General features: G+C 39.1%; 1 protein-coding gene across 4 annotated transcripts in view; it reads right to left on the bottom strand.

Moving 5' to 3' along the window:
* TASP1 (taspase 1) overlaps nucleotides 1–22,188 on the bottom strand; it is a 293,567-nt gene that overhangs the window by 74,421 nt on the left and 196,958 nt on the right. The window lies entirely within an intron of this gene.

The following is a 22,188-nucleotide window of genomic DNA, read 5'->3' as shown; positions in this document are numbered from 1 at the left end:
CTTGAGCATTTTGCTCGTTCTCAAAAATTGTCAGGCTGAACAAGATCTATTACTGTACCTACTTGGTTAACCCTCCACAACAGCCAGAACCAGTGTTCAACTGACATTCAGTGGTGGTGATAGGGTATCAATTTTCCAAGTTAAAATGTTAAACAGTCTCTGTATATACGGAAACACTATTTCTTATTCTTCCCAGTAAGAAAAGAAAAATTAACATGGAGTGACATTTTAGGCACTGTGTTAGGTGCTTTTCATACCCAAACAGGGAATTGGGGGTAAAAATTAATAAAATAAGACAATCCAAAGTTCCATTAATATATGCACAAGAAGTTGAATAAAATGTCTAAAGAAGATTAATAAAGAAATAATAAAAATTAAGCTTCATTCACCCTAATAAAATGTCCCTAACAGATTGCTTAAATATCCAAGTCTAAAACTGTTATGGAATGAAATTATAATTACAGATGGTAAGAGAAATAGTTACTGTGATCAAATGTATCTAATCTGAATATTCATTTAAATTGTAAAACCATACTGTAAACAATGAGACACCTACTTACTAAATTTGTTCCATAATTTTTAATGATGAAGAATTTGAAGAAATTTGAAAGGAAAATCACTATAAGTATTAAAGTAGAGAATTCAATGGGAATATTAATCCATATTCTTTTGATTGCTAGTACCAGAATCTTAATTAGCATGATCTTCAATAAAAAGGAGGATTTGATGGCTCATAAAATACAATGGTAGAGATGTGATGGGTTTCAGTAACAGTAGGAAACGGCTCTCTATGGACAGTAATTCCCATCAATAGTTCCAGAACTAGCTTCCGGACAACTTTCACCACCAGAGAGTTCCTCTTTTTCAGTTTTAACATTCTCAGGGAGCATCAATCGGACTTAGTTAAATTAAAAAACTTGACTGTCCTGGCTCCAGTTAGGGATTAAACCTAGAACAACAATTGTGACCAAGAAGCCAGTAGAGTGGAGTCATGGATGGACAGACAATACAGAGGTCCAGAAAACACAAATGAAGAGAACACTGGGCTACAGAACCAGGAAATCAGGATCTCATATTTGGTGTGGTCTACTTGAACTCAGACAAGCCACTTTACCGCTCTGAACCTTGCTTTCTTCTTTCATCTGAAAAATTGGGAGACTGGACTAACAATCTCTGATATCTCTACCACTTCTAATAGGCTGGAGTATTTTTAGTTTTAGAGATTCATGTCTATCCACAGCAGCAACCAGCCATTACCTGATGCCAGCAAGACAAAACATTAAAGCTCCTTTTGCAAAACCTGGTACAATGCTTCCTCTTTGACATGTGAAAACTTATCAAGTCAAGAGAGTGATTCTGTAGCCAGAAGGCAGCTGCTAGGGGTCCACCTTCTCATTACATTTAACAAAGAACCTGTCTTTCAAATACATTTCTGCACATTGCTTTCTTCTTTTTAAAGTCTATATACCAAATCACTTGAATGTCATTTTCTCTTGGAGGAATTACACGTATTGAGAAAAAGAAATAGAGAGAGAGAGACAAAGATGGTTTGAAGGTCAGATGAACAAGAAAATGGAGGGCTGAGGAATAATGAATGTTCCCTACTGCAAACACATACCTCTAACTCCAAAAGAACAAGAGAGATTATTATAAATATTCTTTAAACACAGAAGTAGGATAATAGTTTATACTTCTTACAAGACCAAGGACCTTTTTTCTAAAGATGCACTTGAGTTAATCTTTCCTGGATGTGAAGTATTAGCAGAATGACATGAAGACTATATAACATAATGAGAGGAGCCAATCACGATGTTCAGAAGCATTAGCTCCAGTAATGAAGTGCCACTACATTTTGCCTTTGAAAAGAAGTCTACAAGATCACCACCATCATCCTATTAGATGTATGTTAACTGCATTCTATCATTTCCTGCTCCCACAAAAATCCTAATGTAATGATTATTACTATATTCATCTGACAGATGAGAAACCAAATCAAAAAAGAAAGGATCTGACGCACAGGAAGGTAAATGACAGGCTCTCAGAAACACAAAGAGGAAGTGGGGATCAGGACACTAACTGATGACCCTGATCCTTTCACTATAAACCCTGAGGACTACCCCTGTTCCATCTCTACCACAACTCATGGATATCATCATCATACAAGGTTTTCCGGTGATTTTTTTTATTGTGTTATGTTAATCACCATACATCATTAGTTTTTGATGTAGTGTTCCATGATTCATTGTTTGCATATAACACCCAGTGCTCCATGCAGAACGTGCCCTCTTTAATACCCATCACCAGGCTAACCCATCCTCCCACCCTCTTCCCCTCTAGAAGCCTCAGTTTGTTTTTCAGAGTCCATAGTCTCTCATGGTTCGTCTCCCCCTCTGATATCCCCCCTTCATTCTGATTTTTTTAAACATAGTTTTAAAGACTCTAATTTAACTCTTTTTTAAAAAAAGATTTTATTTGAGAGGGATGGAGAGAGAGCACAAGTGGGGGGGTGGGGCAGAGGGAGAAGCAGACTCCCCACTGAGCAGGGAGCCCTAGGATCATAACTTGAGCCGAAGGCAGATGCTTAACCAACTGAGCCACCCAGGCACCCCTAACTCTTTAAAGAGAAGAGCTGAGTGTGGCAAATAGCCCTTTTGAAATCCCTTACTACCATAATTTGAAAGATAGAAAAAGTTAACTTGTTTCAGAACAGAAAATTCCAAACTATAATCAGAACCTAAACATATCAGAGAGACAGTCTTAGATAAATTTATTGATTCTGCCATAAATATTACAAGTAAGAAACCAAACTGAGTCCATTAAAGCTTCTGTTTCTTGGTTTAACCAATCACAGAATACAGCCACCTAATACTGCTCTAGAAATGACAAGAGTTTTGTTTTTTTTTTTTTAAGTTTGACACAGGGTCTCTGTTCTCAAGAGAACAATTCAGCTAAGGAGAAAAGACAGTACACTTCTAAAATCATACTGGCAGTTATAAAATAAATAAATCATGGAAATATGATGTGCAACATGGTGACTACAGTTAACAATATTGTACTGTATATTTGTAAGTTGCCAAGAGTAGGCCTTAAAAGAAAAAAAAATCTATATATGGTGACAGATGTTAACTAGACTTATTGTAGTCATCATTTTGTAATATATATAATCAAATCAGTATGTTGTACACTCAAAACTAATATAATGTTATATGTCAATTATACTTCATAAAAAAATCATAAAGCAGTTCAAGAAGGATCAGTAGGTTATCTTCTTTTCCTGAATATTCCAGCCCAGTGTTCTATCTGCTAGTGGAGGTATCCAGAATTCCACCAAATCACCCCTACACAGCAATGACAGGATGAGAAATGTGAATCCCTGACAGAAAGTGGGAATGGCCTACAGGCAACTGGAAGATTCACTGGAGGGGAAACCAAAAGGTCTGGTTTTCCAGCCCTGGTCCTGGCACATTCCATGTTAACTTTAACAAGTAAGAAGAGGATTCTCTACCCTCAGACTCTAACGGGTCACCCCATTGACCTGGGGAATACAGAGAACACCTTTGCCCCACAGTTAGTTACCATCTAACTTCCATCTCCAGGAGTGTCACAAGGCAGAAGAGGCCAAAATGGTGATAGTGGCAGAAGATAAGAGTCCAGACTGGGCAAACTGTCCCCAGTGGGGGTAGGGTGTGGTGGTATAAATTCATAACTGCTTATTAATACTAGAATAAAGCCAAGAATTTGAGAAGTATAACATTCATTCAACAAATATTTCATATTTCATACATATTCACTTTTATAAAAAATTTAAGAATCAACTCTGTGTCAAGCACTGTATGGGGCCCTGGATATGCCGTGATTAAGGTAAAATCTGTGTCCCCAATTGCTATGGTCTGAATGTTTGTACCCTTCCAAATTCATACATTGAAAAATGCCCAATGTGATGGTGTTAGAAGGTAGGGCCTTTGGGAAATGATTAGTCTCCTTACAAAAGCGGCCCAAGAAAGCTCCCTTGCCCTTTCTGCCGTATTAGGTTATAATGAGAAGTCTGCAATCCAGAAGAGGGCTCTCACCTGACCATGCTGGCACCCTGATCTTGGATTTCCAGCCTTGGATTTCCAGCCTCCAGAACTGTGGGAAATAAGTTTCTGTTGTGTATAAGCTACCCAATCTGTGGTATTTTGTTCTAGCAACCCAAATGGACTAAGATACCAAGTCATCTATGCTATGATAGACAATAGACAGTATAATCCGCGCAAGAAAGGGAAACCAAGCAACATAAGGGAGATACAGTGCTAACATGGGTTGAGAGGGAGAGAGCATTTTAATTAGGATGGTCAGGGACAGCTTCCCTGATGGTGATATCTGGAGATATCAAGGAGGTATCTGGAGGAGAAAAATCCAAGCAAGTGAGAGAACAGCAATTCAGATATTGGTGTCTTGATACATATTTATTTTGCAGCTGGCAGGTCAAGTGGCAGAGTTTCTAGCAGATGCGTCTTAGCTGCCGCTGTTTGCCTCAGATGTAGTGCCTGGGGGTGGCACAGCTATCTTGTGGCCATGAAGAATAAAGCAGCCACCCACTAAAGATTATCCAACGGAGTCTGGGCTTCCTTGGACTGCTTTCAGACTTCTTATGTGAGAAAAGGAAAGCCCTCATTTTGTTAAGCCCCCACAGCTGGGTTTCTGTCACATTAGTCAAACATAATCCCAAACCGAAAATTTCCTTTATCCATTTTTGTCAGGTTCTTGGGTTTTTTCTTTCCCCTTACTAATTTGCTAAACTCTACATGTTAAGGCAGTATTTGGTCATGTGTGTTGTAAATATTTTCCCTCAGTTTGTTATATATATTTTGATTTTTGTCTATGACTTTTTTTGTAATAGAGAAGTTTTTAATGCTTATGTGGTAAAATTTATCAACTGTTTCCTTTACAGCTTCTGTGCTGGAAGTTTTTCTATAATCCAAAATTAGGAAAATAAGCAGTCCATTTTTTTTCTATTAGTGCTTTTATAATTTCAGTTTTTACATTTAAAACTTCAGTCCATCCGGAATTAATTTAGGGGTAAGGACTACAGTGAAGACCCTGCTTTATTTTTTATTTATTTATTACTGTTTTCCCTAAATGGTCAGCAAATTGCCCAACATAAATTTGTTGGAAAATTCATCTCTTACCCACTGATTTGAAATGCATTTTTATCACACATTACATACCCATATGTATTTGCATCTATATCTAGATTATCCCGTTCCATTGATGAAACTATTCCCATACAGATACCAAATGGCTTTAATTATTATAGCTTTCTAGTATACCTGACTGGGCCAGTTTCCTCTCATTATTCATTATTTTCACAATATTCTTTGTTACTTTCATGTGAACTTTCCATATGATCTTAAGAATAAACTTGTTTATACTTTTACCTCTCATCCTCACTGGAATTTTCATGTGAACATAATTTAATAAAATTGTGATTTTGCTTAACACTTAGGTTGTCCTGGTAAATTTTTCCAAGGAATGCCTGAAGATGGAGATAGTTATATTCCTGACACCTCCAAATGGTGGAGCCATGTGAATTTTTAGACAAAGAAATGGGACATGGCGTCCCTCAAATAAAATCTGCAAGCATGCCTCTATCTAGTTTAAAAGGATCAAATAAGTATCTTTCTAGAATATCTTCTGAGATGTTAGTATAAAAAAAACAAATTTTTTTTTTCTTCACGGTCACTTTTCTCTTCTGATCCATCTTATCTGATTAACTACAGTCTGTAGTCACCATCCATAATATTCTCAAATCAAGAAAATCATTCTCGGGTGCCTGGGTGGCTCAGTCAGTTGAGTGGCTGCCTTCGGCTCAGGTCATGATCCCAGGGTCCTGGGATGGAGCCTCACATCGGGCTCCCTGCTCAGCAGAGAGCCTGCTTCTCCCTTTCCCTCTGCCTGCTTCTCTGCCTACTTGTGCTCTCTATCTCTCTGTCAAATAAATAAATAAAAAATATCTTAAAAAAAAAAAGAAAAGAAAATCATTCTCCGCAACCCTCAGCCTACTCACAAAACAAGACAAAACCCAAACTAGACCCCTCAGTTCTAAGAGAGGTTGGACAGCATGTCGTCTGCTGAATTGGTAAATATTTAGGTCAACGAATCAATCCTAAGTAACCCTAAGTGTTTGAAATATGAAAAAAAGTTTTCTGGGCAGACAAAGTTATTTCTCATTGAATCCTAGATTCCATCCCTGCTAACTATCTTATGTCCAAGGGACCAATGTTAATGAGCATTGTAATTTGCTTCAGGAGAGCTACGCTGATATTTATCTTGACTTAGTCAACAAAATCAATGTGATCAAATAATGCAGATAAGCATCTGGGAGTTCACCAGATTGTCTCCACCAATTACTTACTGCCCAAAGACCCACAAAGGACATCAGACATTTAGGAAGACTATATACCCAACCATCTGTTGCTGTTCATTGTTTTGAGCTGTTCATTCTGCTCAATGAGTTTTTCCTTCTCGAGTTGTTTCAGCACATATGGCATTTTGTCCTGTGAACAGACCTTCTTCACTTTTTACTTGATAAGGCTGGATCCTGCTCATTGTGCAGAAGTACATGACATTGAGGCTTACCATCATGCTTTTCATTCAAACATAGAGTCAGTTTAATGCAGCACCTACTTTGTGGGCTCTCATGCATTTTGCTTTTAAGTAAATAAATAAATCTATTGTATCGGGGCAAAATTGGCTTCATATAGTCTGTCTGGAAAGCCTGAAAAAATGGTGTGATTGTTGTGATATAATAAGAAATATATATTTTGTTCTTTGACCATAGTTCCTGGTACACAGCTCCTAAAACCCATGTAATTTCCTATATGAGAGCCATAGGGACATTTATTGTTATAATATTTAGTTTTGTTCCTGATTCCTGCAATAGCTTTGGAGTAATAAAAATAAAATGGGTAACTTTTGTTATTTATAACAAGCCCCTTTCAACTACACCTGAGTTTATGTAAATGAGGTAACTTTGGAAAGCCGCTAGGTAACCTAAAGATGGGGGCTAGCTGTCAAGAGAGGCAACCAAGTGATTACAGAGGGTTGAAACTTTCAGCCCCACACCTTTGACCTCAGGGCAGAAGGAGAGTTAGAGTTTGAACTAACCATCAATGGCCTATAATTTAAACAATAATGCCCATGTGATGAAGCCTCAATAAAGACCTAAAAAGATATGGCTTGGAGAGCATCCGGGTTAGTGGGTACAGTGATGAGAGAAAAAGCAGGCATGATAGCCAAGAGAAGCCATTTTAGATTTCTAAGTCAACATTACTGTATATCAACTTTGTTCAAACCAAAAGCTTGCTTTATGGCCTGCCACACATGCCTTGTGCATCTGCTTTGTGAATGAGTAACCCAAAGGAAAACCACCACATCCTTGAAATATCAATCAATTCTCCTACTCCCTCCATTCCTTTATGATAAAACTCATGATTCCTACCTAAATGCTCATCTATAATCTTTTGAGCTTTTACAAGATGTAAAAAAGTATATAACCCTGTAAAAACTGTTCATTCTTGGGAACACTTTCCAAGCAGCTGTCCCAATTTGGGCTTGAATAAAATCCTCTTTCTTACTTTAGGATATTCTAAAAGGTTTGTTCATTTTGTGTTGACAACAGGGAGAGCAGTGAGCCCAGAGAAGGCACAGCAGCTCCCAACCCCTTCCTACACACCTTGCCCTATGCATCTTCCATCTGGTGGTTCTCAGTTATATCCTTTTGTGAAAAACCAGTAACCTCATAAGTAAACTGTTTTCCTGAGTTCTATGAACCACTTCAACAAATTAATTAAACCTAAGAAGAGGGTCATGTTAACCTCAAATTTATATCCATAGCACAGATGACAACCTGGGTTTGTGAGTGGCATCTGGAGATGGGGGTGGAGGGTAATGCAATCCTGTGAAATCCTGAGCCCTTAAGTTGTGGGATGTGATGCTATCTACAAGTAGATACATCAGAAGTGAATTCAATTGTAGGACACCAAACTGATTGATATCAGAAAATCAGAGAATTGCCTGGTGTGGGAAACCCCCCCAACACACATTTGGTGACCACAACTATTAAGGTGAGGTACTGACAGAAGAGACATAGAAGTGTTTTTCCTTAGCAAATGGTGATTGCTGATATTGAGATTCCTGTAAGTTTCTGGATGCTTCAATATTTTTTATATTTATTATCATATTGAGACACATATAGTTAAGTAATTATAAATGCAATTTTCTATCAGTGCTTGAGCTTACAACTCTAGTTCTAGAAACATTGCATTTTTACACTGTGAACTTTAAATGAATCTGTCCTGTACCCATGTATAGTGAGTTAACATATCCTGAACACACAACAGTGCAGACACCCATTAATGCAGAAGGACATCACAGAGGACTAGACTGCAATTAGACAATGTATCAACACAATAATATGTGGAGTTTTGTATATCACTTGAACGTAATTCTCTATGTATTCTATATTTAGTGAAGTCATTGGACTCATTAAATACATGTTCTGTACAGCATTCTACCAAGCAGGTATGCAAACACTCAAAAAAATTTTTGTTTCTGAAAAATTTATAATCCTGTTAGTAAGACACAATTTACTTAGCTAAAAGCTAGTGAACAGCATTGAATAATATAGATTAAATGTTTACATATACAAACTCATATATGCAAATACTTATACACATACTATAAATATGTACATATATCCCACTAGAATGTAAGAGCAATATGTATAGATAGAACATACATATACAGAACCTCTTGTTCACCAGCCACCACTAGAATAGTGTCTGACACCTAATGGGTGATCAGTAAGTATCTATTAGATGCGGGGCGCCTGGGTGGCTCGGTCAGTTAAGTGGCTGCCTTCAGCACAGGTCATGATCCCAGCATCCTGGGATCAAGCCCCGCATCGGGCTCCCTGCTCAGTGGGGAATTTGCTTCTCCCTCCCCCTGCTCTTGTGCTCTCTCCTGTGTGCACTCTCTCGTCTCTCTCACTTTCTCTCAAATAAACGAAATCTTTAAAAAATATATCTATTAGATGAATGAATGGATAGCCCATTAATGGGCCCTGTGTTAGGTGTTTTAAGACTTGAGAAGGGCATACTTACTAGAAAGCTCTAGAATGAGTAGCCACAACTCTTGACTATTTACACAAGGTGAACTTTGAGAAAAGTCATACAGAAGAGCAAAGAGTGCTCAGAGTAAGGTGAGCACTTAATATCTACTAGATGATCTAGACCTAGAGAAGGATTAAAAGGCTACTTGACTGTGGACATGTGGAAGGATGCTGTCCCAGGCACAGGCAACACTGGGAAAAGAGACAACCGAGTCTGGACACAGAGCAATTTTAAGGATTAATGAGAGGAGCCAAGAAGAGAAAGGACAGGAGGAGAGTCTGGAGATCCAAGGGCCAAGAGTATAAAGAACATCTAGGGAGATGTTCACAGTGGGAAAAATGACATGAGAACAAACAAATCAAACTGCCTAAACGGAAAAGATGAGAGGGGAATGTCAAGGAACCAGTGGTCCAGAACTGATCAACTTGCAGAGGAAGAAACCAACTCGAGAGATCTTATGGCAAAAGGGAAGAATGAGATGGAGCTATAAGAGAGAGCAATCAGTGATCAAGAAAGTAGTACCATCTCCAAAATCTGCTTAGCAAGGTGATAACAGTGATCACATTAACCAAGGACTTAACTTCCTAACAGAGCTCCAATAATATTTTTAGTTGTTTCAAAAAGTCAAGAAAGAAACTGCTAGACCCCAGAGCTCCCACAGTGAGAGTTGTGAGGCATTCTGCTCCTGCTGGGAGTATCACACACATAAACTGGGTTAAGGAAAATAAAAAAAGCTATACTGAAAGGGAAGGGGTGGCAACAAAAGGTGACCCATCATCTGTAAGAGTGTGTGAATATCAGTGTTACTTTCCCTTCATTTACCTATTAATTATGTATTCAACCCAGTTCTGAGTGCTGGATTACATTGGTAAACAAGATGCACTTGGTCTTAGCTCACAGGGAGGTTACATTCTGATGCTGAGTCAAACAAGAAAATACATGCACACGTTATTTATAATTGTGACAGTTCCACAATGGAAACAAATAGCAGACTAAGAAGGAGATTAATGGGGGCAGGTAGGACCCACTGTTCACAGGCATCTCTGAGCAGGTGGCATTTTAATTTTGACTAAAAGATGAGGAGAAAGGAACCAGATGAAGATTGGAAAGGGAAACATTCCAGACAGGAAACAGCACATGCCAAGGCCCTTAAGTGTGAAAGAACCTGAGAATTTGTAAAAACAAAAACAAAAACAAAAAACAAAAAGAAGACCAGAAAGGCCAGTATAATGAGCAAGGGAGGAGAGTGACCAAGGATGAAGTTGAGGGAACCAAGCAGGAACCACATCAGAGACGCCAGGAGGTAATGTCTGCATTTTATCCTCATTACAGTGGAGGGCTATCAAAGCAATAGAGAAGGAACTGGAACAGGCTGCTATGTGGAGAATAGACTGGGTTGAGGGTAGTTGTCATGGGAAAAGGCAGGAAGACTGCTGAGGATGTTTCTATGGTAGTCCAGGTGAGAGTTCCTCAGTGAGTGCAGAGATATCCCCATGTTCCCTGGATAGCCCCTCTTGCCAAGATCCAGTGAGGTGGCAAATGGACCACACCCCTCACCGCCATACTGAGTACATGCTGCAGCAGATACCGCTTAGAGTTTAGAAGTGGGACAAGAAGAAATTACACTGGGGACTGACGGCAGGTGCTCTGCCAAGGAGAGCATTTGGGTCACTGGTCTCCATCAGGAGGCCCATGTACCACACTGGAAATGTGTGTATGCAGTCACACATCTAGACCTGTCATTTCAACCAGGTTATTTACATGTCCCCTTATCATTATGTAAGATCCACTGCAGGGCCCTGAGGACAGTTGTCAGAGAATCCTGGGCACAGCGAGGTCTACCATTTCCTGTGAAATTCTTTCCCTGGTCTACTGCTCCAATTTCCTTCCCTTTGTGGGTCCATCATGGCCTTGTTCATCTCTGGAATTCCCTTCCTGTCCTAATTCAGCAGAGCTCTAATTCGTTAACTGTAGGGTGCTGAGCAGGATCTATTTTTCAGCTTGTCATTCTTCACTAAATAAAGCCCTAAAACATTTTTTCATCTTCGTTGTGGAATTTCAGCTGCCCTATTTGATTTAATTGTAGATTTTTACAGTCTACACATGCCTAGAAGCCTTGGGCTGTGGATAACCTTTTACTATGTCTAATAAATAAAATGAAAAGAGAAACTGCAGAAGTAAACCATAAGTGTCTTAAAGACTGGCCAATAGGCAAAAATGAGAGCCATGAATTTTTAAATTTTTAAGAACATTCTTGAAGAGTGAGATCTTATCATTCATTCCAGAACAGCTAGAAAGACAGCAAAGGTAACCAAAAATTTTTAACTCCTTTCCTTCATTGGTATTTGTAAGAGGATTTCTACTAGAATTAATATGTTATTGATGGCACTGAAACACCAAATTGATTTGTCAGTCATCTTTGTTTTAACTTACAGAAGAATCAGCAGTAGACTGCCAAACTCAAGCAACCCTAAGAAAAATAAAATAATAAAGTAATGAAATAATAAGATAAAATTAAATTTAAAAACTTGTAATGAGAAAAGGGCCAAAAATAAAAGTAGGCCCCTAGTAGGAAAAGACAAGCAATATAACCCATGAGGAAAACTGGGTTTTTTGTCCATAACATGTTGAGAAGGGTGAGAAATGAAAATTGTGTTCTGTGAGTTATACCTGATCATTCAGGTAAATAAAATTTGAAAAACAGTATGGTGTACATATAACAGGAGGCTTTAGGAAATTATCAATCAATCAATAACCCTTTATGCTCAAAAGCCACTTTAATAGAATTTTTATAAGAAAAAAATAACAAAAACATAAAATCATATTGTAGATCCACTTGAAGGATTTACATTAATCTAAAATTAAATGAAGAAAAATATTCTATGTATTACATATAATATAGATGAACATATAAAACTATCACAACTTCATAAATAGCCATTAATAATCTGAAATAAAGATGAAATGTCACTTTTAAGGATTTTAGGAACTCCATAAGCAAGTTTATCCATATACACAAATATATACACACTCACAACTTCATAAAGAGAGTTGCTATGTTAATAAGCTGAGATAAACACTGAAATGTCACTCTAAGAATCTGGGGAATTCCATAGAAGCAAGGTCTATTTTGGACCTGTCTCCCAGAAGGGGATAATTACTAAAGAGCAAAAAGATCCTCCACCCACAAAACTGTCCAACAACACAAAAATCAAGTGTAGCACCGTTGTGAGACTCATAAAAAAATCTAAATTTGAAGAAGGAACAGAGGGATGTTTTCATTTGTGCATTTTCAATTATGCATTCCCACCAAGACAAACAACTAAATATAGCCTGGTCAGTGGTGATGCACAAAACCTTAATCTACTGTGCAACCAAAAGGTTAATATTAGAAACAGTGGTGAATCCAAAAAGTTTCAAAAAAACACATTTCAGGGCCACTTTTAACAAGAGCAAGATCTATGCAGACAGTTGAGTGAGCCATGTTTTGATGGTGAGCACCCTGAAAGGAAAGAGGGTAGTGCCAGTAATTCAAATTTTTCATTTTCCTATTTAAGTTTATGCATCAACTTTTGGGCTAAAGAAAAGAAGAATCACACTTTCTGTACCCATCTGGCTGGACTCCATCTCAGGACTCCTGAACCCTATGGCTGTTTCATGTTCATGTCAGTTAATGCCACAACTCAGCAAAAAACAGATTTCAAAACATTCAGGTAAATTAGCCAACATACAATGTCAGGACTTGTATATTCAGAAAACTGTGCATTTTTCCCTTCATTTTCATTGTGACAAACAGTTGGCATGGCTATACTTACTAGGGGTACACAAGGTTTGAAATTTATATTAATGTTAAGAGTTTCATGGAAACAACAAAACATTCACGTCATGGCTGGAGTGGGGTGGTATCTTTCTTTCTCCTCAGGACTGCCCACAGACTCTTAACCAGATTTGAGTTTCCTATCATCAGACTTGTCCGTGTGACAGTTCATCCACTGGCCCCCGGAGGTCTCTCCCCATCACTCCTCAAAGATTTATGCTCCTAGATCATTGTTTCTTTGACATCCGTCCTGCCATAACTGCTAGTGATTTCAAGGTATGGAGATTATGCTTCCATCTCTGACCTCTCAATTCTTGGAGCTCTTCTCTCCCAAGAATCCTGTCCTTTACTCTATGTCAGCCACTCACTCTGTTATACCATATTGTGATTACCAACAACTTCCTCTTTTATAGACCTCGCTTGCAAGCATCGCACTCCCCCTAACTTTCTAGCGCACACCCTCTAATACCCAGACTCCAACAATCCTTCAATCTGTCCCTTGCTCACTTCAAATTCTCATTTTGGTCCTTAAGTGGGCTAAAGTCTATGGTCCATCATTATAATTAATTCCCTGCAAAAACTGTCAGCTATTTTGCCCTGCTCTTGACCATCATACTCACCTGGCAAAATTCCAAGTTAAATCCTACTCCATGCCTATAACCCTAAGCTGAATTTGACTGGAGAATGGCACTACCATGCTAACCACTCATGACCACTAACCTCAGTTTGGGCCCTCAATGCTGCCTGGAAGTCATACATTTCCCAATCATACATTTCTCATTTCTCCTCAAATTTCCAGTATCTCCTCCTCCATCTTAACTCTGGAGCTGACCTTGCTTCCCAATTCCCCGAGAAAAACAGAAGTGAGAGAGAGAACCTCCATACATCTTCATCACATCTTCTTGATTTGAATATTACTACAAAAGAACTGCTCATGTTCCTCCTAGGTCAATGGTTGTGCCTGTCCATCCCCTCTAACTCATCACTCAAGTCACTCACCATCTGTCCATCACCTTAAAATGTCATCTGCAAACTCTTAATTCTCAGGTTTATTTTAGCACAGGCCTTCTCTCTGAACTAGAGACCTGAGTATACAATTGCCTAATTAACATTTCCACCTACATATTTAATCAGCACTGCCTGGAACCCCTGATCTTCCCCTATGACTTACTCTCCCTGGAGGCTTCCCCACATCAATAAACAGAAACTTCATTCAGTTGTCCAGGCCAAAAGCCAAGTCATCCTTGACTCTCTTTATCTCTTACTCTGTATCAATTGAGTAGCTATTATGCTAGCTCTGCCTTCAAAAACTCGCCAGATTCCAACCACTTCTTTCCCCTCCACCACCATCACTCTAGTCCAAGCCACTACTATCTCTTGCCTAATGTTGCCTGAGAGCATCTGACTGGCCTCCCAGCTTCCTTTCCTGCCCTCCATGTCTATTGTCAGTACTGTAGCCAGAATGACCATGTCAAAATGTAAATCAGGTCATGTTATTCTTCTTCTTATAAATTTCCATGCATAAGTTTCTATATAATGGTCTTTACTACCTCTTTGAGCTCCTCCCTAACCATCTCTCCCCCTTGTTCCCTCTGCTCCAGCCACACTGGCCTTCCTGCTATTCCTCAACCTCCACAGACACATTGCTACCTCTTTAGCACATGCTGTTCTGGCAGGTTCTTCCCTTCATGGGCCACATGGTTCCATCTCTCACCTCTGGATTTTTGTTCAAATGTCACGTTCCTAAAGGAGGTCTTCCCTGACCATGCTCAAAAATTTCATTTTTCTCTGTAGCTCTTATGACTATATGACAGATGAGAAGTTTACCTATTTATTTACTGTCTGCCTGACTTGATAAAATATAAGCTCCATAAGGACATGGACTTTGTTTTATTCACTGCTATACCCCCTGTGCCTGATCTAATGCCTGAAATATACTATATGTTCGAATACTTATTGAATAAAGGAATAAATGCATGTTTTTGGAAGCACCAAGATGGAAGGGCTTTTCTGAATCATCTAGGCCAGAGATTGCCAATTTTTTTTTTCTGTAGACAGCCAGATAGTAAACATTTTCAAATTTTGCAGGATATCTGATCTAAGTCACAACTACTCAACTCTGCCATTGTAATGTAAAATCAGTCACAATGTGTAAACAAATGAGTGTGTCTGTGTTTTAATAACATTTTATTTACAAAATCAAGTGGCTAGCAGGACTTGACATGTGGACCATAGTTTGCCAAATCCTGATCTAGGTTATTCTGTTGCACTGAGCATTAAGGCCTTAATCACCAGTTCTACCAAAATTTATTAAACAGAGTTCATAACTGCTAGAGCTAGGGCCATCTAAACCAATCATCCAATCTAACCCCTGTGGCAGACATAGATGCTTACCTAGCATCCATTTTCTCCTTTCTACCTAAAAGGAGCCCATTTTATTGAGGGGACAGCAATGTGTACAGCTAAGAATCTGTGTTTCTCAGCCTCTCTGTATCTAGAAGTGACCACGGCCCACACTTCTGGCCAGTAAGATACACAGAGAAGTCATGGGGAGAGCATTTTAGGAAAAGTCCTTTAAAGAGGGCTGACGGGTGGCATACTCTTTTTGTTCATTACCCTTGTCCCTCTTCCTGTTTTAAATGCAAATGCGATACCCAGGAGTGGTGAGAGCCACACCCTAAGGATAGAGAGTAGGAGGAGAGGAGGCAGGTACATTGAAGACACTGTAGAGCTCAGGCACAGGTCCTCCAGATGTCTTGTTATAAAAGGAAAAACTAATCTCTGGTTAAGCCATGTAAGTGGCTTTTAAAGAAAGAAAATGAATACTTGGTTAAGCCACTATAAGTAGCTTGTAAAAAGAGAAAATGAGTCATCTAAGATCCTAAAAGCCAGCAAGTGGCATGACAGAGACTTGAACCGATCCTGTGACTTCCACTTCAATAGTCTTTCTCTCATGCCACTCCCCACTCAAAGACAGAATAAAAGGTACAACATGCTATTCCACACAGAATAGACAGCATGTGAATTAGAAAAGCTTTGTTCCTATCCAAAAATGATCAGTTCCCAAGCTCAGATAACTAGGAATTCTGGAGATTTTATCTAGCTTCAGATGTCAGTTCCACACCACTGACAGCCCCTAAATTAATCCTATCACTCACAACTTAAAGAGAAAGAGATGGCTCTTCTATATAGCTTTGGTAGAAAAGCCCAGGGAGGGTTTCAATTTGCCAGACTTGGATACAATGCTCATTCTGGAACCAACCACCATAGTCAGAAGGATGATTACACTGCTTGACTTAGACTGGGTCACACACTCACCCCTGTGGCATGGAACATGGGTCAGCCCCACCAAAATGGGGCCTCAATGGTTCCTCCCAGTAAACAATGGGCTCTGATATCAGAAGACACGGGAGAGGAGTGTTGAAGTGCGTGCCCCCCCCCACACACACACATCATTTTTTTGTGCCTATCCCAGGAAATTAGTAGATATGGGTTGTAGCCTTAACTCTCTAACTGGATGCAGGTCACCCAGTTGATACATGATCTTTGGTTCTGAGTTTTCTAATCATTTACTGAAAGGAGATGACTCATCCGACATTAGTCTTAAGTACTAAAAGATGGACTGAAACAGGTTATTAGAAAAGATCTTGGAAAAGTATGAAGTGCTATATAATTATGTAGGATTATTATAAGTGAATAAATACAACTGATAGAAGAGAAAATAAGAGACTCTTTCCTACCTCATCCAAACCTATAAAAATCTTTAAAATATCCTTTACAATGATGAGCACCACAAAGGGCCTCATACTGCAGTCGGTCTAGACAACAAAGACAGGAACACTTGTGCACCACCTTCCTGGGACTACTAACAGGCCCATAATGTTCCCCTCAAAAATGACTTGCTTCATTCTATTCCCATCCCTGTTCCAGTCATAACCTCTTCACTCTGATCTTTAAAAACCAAAATAAAAAAATTTTAAGTAGCCCTATACATACTGTTTCAAACTTTAAATGCCTTAGATGAATTGATATATATGGTCATTTGCTGTGGCCATAGCAGATAGCAAAAGACTGAAACAATCCAAACATCCACTAAAAAGAGGCTGTATAATAAAATTACACCACATCTCTATAATGGAATAGTATATAGCTGTTAAGACTAAAGAAACTCTTCATGCACTAACTCAGATAGGATTACCTAGATACATTCAGTGAAAAAAGCTAAGTGAAAACTGCTATATAGCTATGCTGCTACCATTTGTGTAAAAGGCAAGAAAAGAACACTCACACCATGATGCCAGGCAGAAAGGCATGGGATCTCTTGGGACAAATACAAAGAAACAAATTACCTTGGTTTTCACTACAAAGAGGAGCTGGGTTTGCTGAAGAACAGAGTGTGGGAGAGACTTTTTTATCTTTTGTTATCTTTTGAATTTTGCATCATGTGATTACATTAACTTTGCACCAAACAGACAGATTGATAGCATAATACAGCATAAACCTGTGGAAGGACAAAGACACCACCAGGTCATACAGATCTCTAATAATTAAGCACAGAGGTTGATGCATTTGGCTGCCAGAATAATCAACTCTAAGTTTAACAGTCTAACACAGTAGGTGTGTTAACATATTAGGGTAGTGATTGGAAAATAACAATCAACCTGCCCTCCCCTATCAACTTCCATGAAGCACATGGTCACCCAACACTTGAGCAAACACATGCTTCTATTAGCAAAAACAGAGGATGAAGTAACCAATTAGGTATTCAAACAAGAGCATCCTCCCATTTATGTAAGTATGTATGTGTGTAGTTTGATGTGCACACACACGCAAACACACACACACACACACACACACTAAAGTATGAAGATAAATGGGTAACCAGATTTTTAATACATTTTCCATTTCACAAATACTCACTGAGGATACATGAGGAACAATTTATGAGTGTTTTCAGCAAAAACTACCAGAAACACAGACCTATTGTGACTTAAACAAACTGGAGTTTACTTTTCCCAGCTAACAAGTAGTCTGGAGGAAAGTGGCTTCCGCATTTGTGATAGCATGTCTACAGTGTCAAGGTCATTATTTCTGTGAGAATCCTGTCCATTCCCTTATGGCAACAAGACGGTTGCTCTTACTCCAGGCATCACATCCATATTCAGGACAGGAAGAAGGTAAAGGAGGTGATGTCATCACTTTTAATCAAGAAAAGAAAATACTGTCCCAGAAACCCTCAAGTGGACTCTTATTTGTATCTCATTAGCCTGACCTATATTGTATGGCTATTTCTGAAAAGGAGTCTTAAAACATAAATATTTAGTTTTTACAGTATATTAGAGGCATGCAGTGGCAAAATAAGCTCAGAATGACTACTGGACAAACCAGCCCACAGTGTGTGCCACAAGTACTCTGAAAGGCTGTAAAAGTTGGCATGTAGAGGTGACAAGTATGACCCCCAACAGTTTATGTGCTTTATTGCCTGCTTTCAGAATATTTTTTTTTAATTTTTTTATTGTTATGTTAATAACCATATATTACATCATTAGTTTTTGATGCAGTGTTCCATGATTCATTGTTTTTTCATAACACCCAGTGCTCCATGCAGAACGTGCCCTCTTTAATACCCATCACCAGGCTAACCCATCCCCCTGGCCCCCTCCCCTTTAGAACCCTCAGTTTGTTTTTCAGAGTCCATCATCTCTCATGGTTCGTCTCCCCCTCTGACATACTCCCCTTTTCTTCCTCTCCTGTTATCTTCTTCTTTTTCTTTTTTCTTAAAATATGTTGCGTTATTTGTTTCAGAAGTACAGATCTGTGATTCAACAGTCTTGCACAATTCACAGCGCTCACCGTAGCACATACCCTCCCCAATGTCTATCACCCAGCCACCCCATCCCTCCCACCCCCAACCACTCCAGTAACACTCAGTTTCTTTCCTGAGATTAAGAATTCCTCATATCCGTGAGGTCATGTGATACATGTCTTTCTCTGATTGACTTATTTCACTCAGCATAACACCCTCAAGTTCCATCCACGTCGTTGCAAATGGCAAGATCTCATTCCTTTTGATGGCTGCATAATATTCCATTGTGTATATATACCACTTCTTCTTTATCCATTCATCTGTCGATGGGCATCTTGGCTCTTTCCACAGTTTGGCTATTGTGGACATTGCTGCTATAAACATTGGGGTACACATACCCCTTCGGGTCCCTACATTTGTATCTTTTTGGTAAATACCCAGTAGTGCAATTGCTGGATCGAACGGTAGCTCTAATTTCAACTGTTTGAGGAACCTCCATACTGTTTTCCAGAGGGGTTGCACCAGCTTGCATTCCCACCAACAGTGTAGGAGGGTTCCCCTTTCTCCACATCCCCGCCAACATCTGTCGTTCCCTGCCTTGTTAATTTTAGCCATTCTGACGGGTGTGAGGTGGTATCTCATTGAGGTTTTGATTTGGATTTCCCTGATGCCGAGCGATGTTGAGCAGTTTTTCATGTGCCTGTTGGCCATTTGGATGTCTTCTTTGGAGAAATGTCTGTTCATGTCTTCTGCCCATTTCTTGATTGGATTATTTGTTCTTTGGGTGTTGAGTTGGATAAGTTCTTTATAGATTTTGGATACTAGCCCTTTATCTGATATGTCATTTGCAAATATTTTCTCCCATTCTGTCGGTTGTCTTTTGGTTTTGTGGACTGTTTCTTTTGCTGTGCAAAAGCTTTTTATCTTGATGAAATCCCAATAGTTCATTTTTGCCCTGGCTTCCCGTGCCTTTGGCGATGTTTCTAGGAAGAAGTTGCTGCGGCTAAGGTCGAAAAGGTTGCTACCTGTGTTCTCCTTTAGGATTTGGATGGACTCCTGTCTCACGTTTAGGTCTTTCAACCATTTGGAGTCTATTTTTGTGTGTGGTGTAAGGAAATGGTCCAGTTTCATTCTTCTGCATGTGGCTGTCCAATTTTCCCAACACCATTTGTTGAAGAGACTGTCTCTTTTCCATTGGACATTCTTTCCTGCTTTGTCAAAGATAAGTTGACCATAGAGTTGAGGGTCCATTTCTGGGCTCTCGATTCTGTTCCATTGATCTATGTGTCTGTTTTTGTGCCAGTACCATACTGTCTTGATGATGACAGCTTTGTAATAGAGCTGGAAGTCCGGAATTGTGATGCCGCCAGCTTTGCTTTTCTTTTTCAGTATTCCTCTGGCTATTCTGGGTCTCTTCTGGTTCCATACAAATTTTAGGATTATTTGTTCCATTTCTTTGAAAAAAGTGGATGGTATTTTGATGGGGATTGCATTGAATGTGTAGATTGCTCTAGGTAGCATTGACATCTTCACAATGTTGATTCTCCCAATCCATGAGCATGGAACGTTTTTCCATTTCTTTGTGTCTTCTTCAATTTCTTTCCTGAGTATTTTATAGTTTTCTGAGTACAGATCCTTTGCCTCTTTGGTTAGATTTATTCCTAGGTATCTAATGGTTTTGGGTGCAATTGTAAATGGGATAGACTCCTTGATTTGTCTCTCTTCGGTCTTGTTGTTGGTGTATAGGAATGCCACTGATTTCTGTGCATTGATTTTATATCCTGCTACTTTACTGAATTCCTGTATGAGTTCTAGCAGTTTTGGGGTGGAGTCTTTGGGGTTTTCCACATACACTATCATATCATCTGCAAAGAGTGAGAGTTTGACTTCCTCTTTGCCGATTTGGATGCCTTTGATTTCTTTTTGTTGTCTGATTGCTGTGGCTAGGTCTTCTAATACTATGTTGAATAGCAGTGGTGAGAGTGGACATCCCTGCCGCGTTCCTGACCTTAGGGGAAAAGCTCTCAGCCATTCCCCATTGAGAATGATATTTGCTGTAGGTTTTTCATAGATGGCTTTTATGATATTGAGGTATGTACCCTCTATCCCTATACTCTGAAGAGTTTTGATCAAGAAAGGATGTTGTACTTTGTCAAATGCTTTTTCTGCATCTATTGAGAGGATCATATGATTCTTGTTCTTTCTTTTGTTAATGTATTGTATCACGTTGATTGATTTGCGGATGTTGAACCAGCCTTGCAGCCCAGGAATAAATCCCACCTGGTCATGGTGAATAATCCTTTTAATGTACTGTTGGATCCTATTGGCTAGTATTTTGGTGAGAATTTTTGCATCCATGTTCATCAAGGATATTGGTCTGTAATTCTCCTTTTTGATGGGGTCTTTGTCTGGTTTGGGGATCAAGGTAATGCTGGCCTCATAAAATGAGTTTGGAAGTTTCCCTTCCATTTCTATTTTTTGGAACAGTTTCAGGAGAATAGGTATTAACTCTTCTTGAAATGTCTGATAGAATTCCCCTCGGAAGCCATCTGGCCCTGGGCTTTTGTTTCTTGGGAGATTTTTGATGACTGTTTCAATTTCCTTAGTGGCTTTAGGTCTGTTCAGGTTTTCTATTTCTTCCTGGTTCAATTTTGGTAGTTGATACATATCTAGGAATGCACCCATTTCTTCCAGGTTATCTAATTTGGTGGCATAGAGTTGCTCATAATATGTTCTTATAATTCTTTGTATTTCTTTGGTGTTGGTTGTGATCTCTCCTCTTTCATTCATGATTTTGTTGATTTGCGTCATTTCTCTTTTCTTTTTGATCAGTCTGGCCAGGGGTTTATCAATCTTGTTAATTCTTTCAAAGAACCAGCTCCTAGTTTCGTTGATCTGTTCTACTGTTCTTTTGGTTTCTAGTTCATTGATTTCTGCTCTGATCTTTATGATTTCTCTTCTCCTGCTGGGTTTAGGCTTATTTGCTGTTCTTTCTCCAGCTCCTTTAGGTGTAGGGTTAGGTTGTGTATTTGAGACCTTTCTTGTTTCTTGAGAAAGGCTTGTATTGCTATATACTTTCCTCTCAGGACTGCCTTTGCTGTATCCCAAAGATTTTGAACAGTTGTGTTTTCATTTTCATTGGTTTCCATGAATTTTTTTAATTCTTCTTTAATTTCCTGGTTGACCCATTCATTCTTTAGTAGGATGCTCTTTAGCCTCCATGTATTTGAGTTCTTTCCGACTTTCCTCTTGTGGTTGAGCTCTAGTTTCAAAGCATTGTGGTCTGAAAATATGCAGGGAATGATCCCAATCTTTTGGTACCGATTGAGACCTGATTTGTGACCTAGGATATGATCAATTCTGGAGAATGTTCCACGGGCACTAGAGAAGAATGTGTATTCCGTTGCTTT

This window comes from Eumetopias jubatus, unplaced genomic scaffold, assembly GCF_037043125.1.
Source record: "Eumetopias jubatus isolate StellerSeaLion01/CBP00866 unplaced genomic scaffold, mEumJub1_p1.0 scaffold_9, whole genome shotgun sequence".
NCBI classification, from domain to species: Eukaryota; Metazoa; Chordata; class Mammalia; order Carnivora; family Otariidae; genus Eumetopias; species Eumetopias jubatus.
The sequence above is the reverse complement of the archived record's forward strand: the minus strand, read 5'-3'. Positions and strand labels throughout refer to the sequence as shown.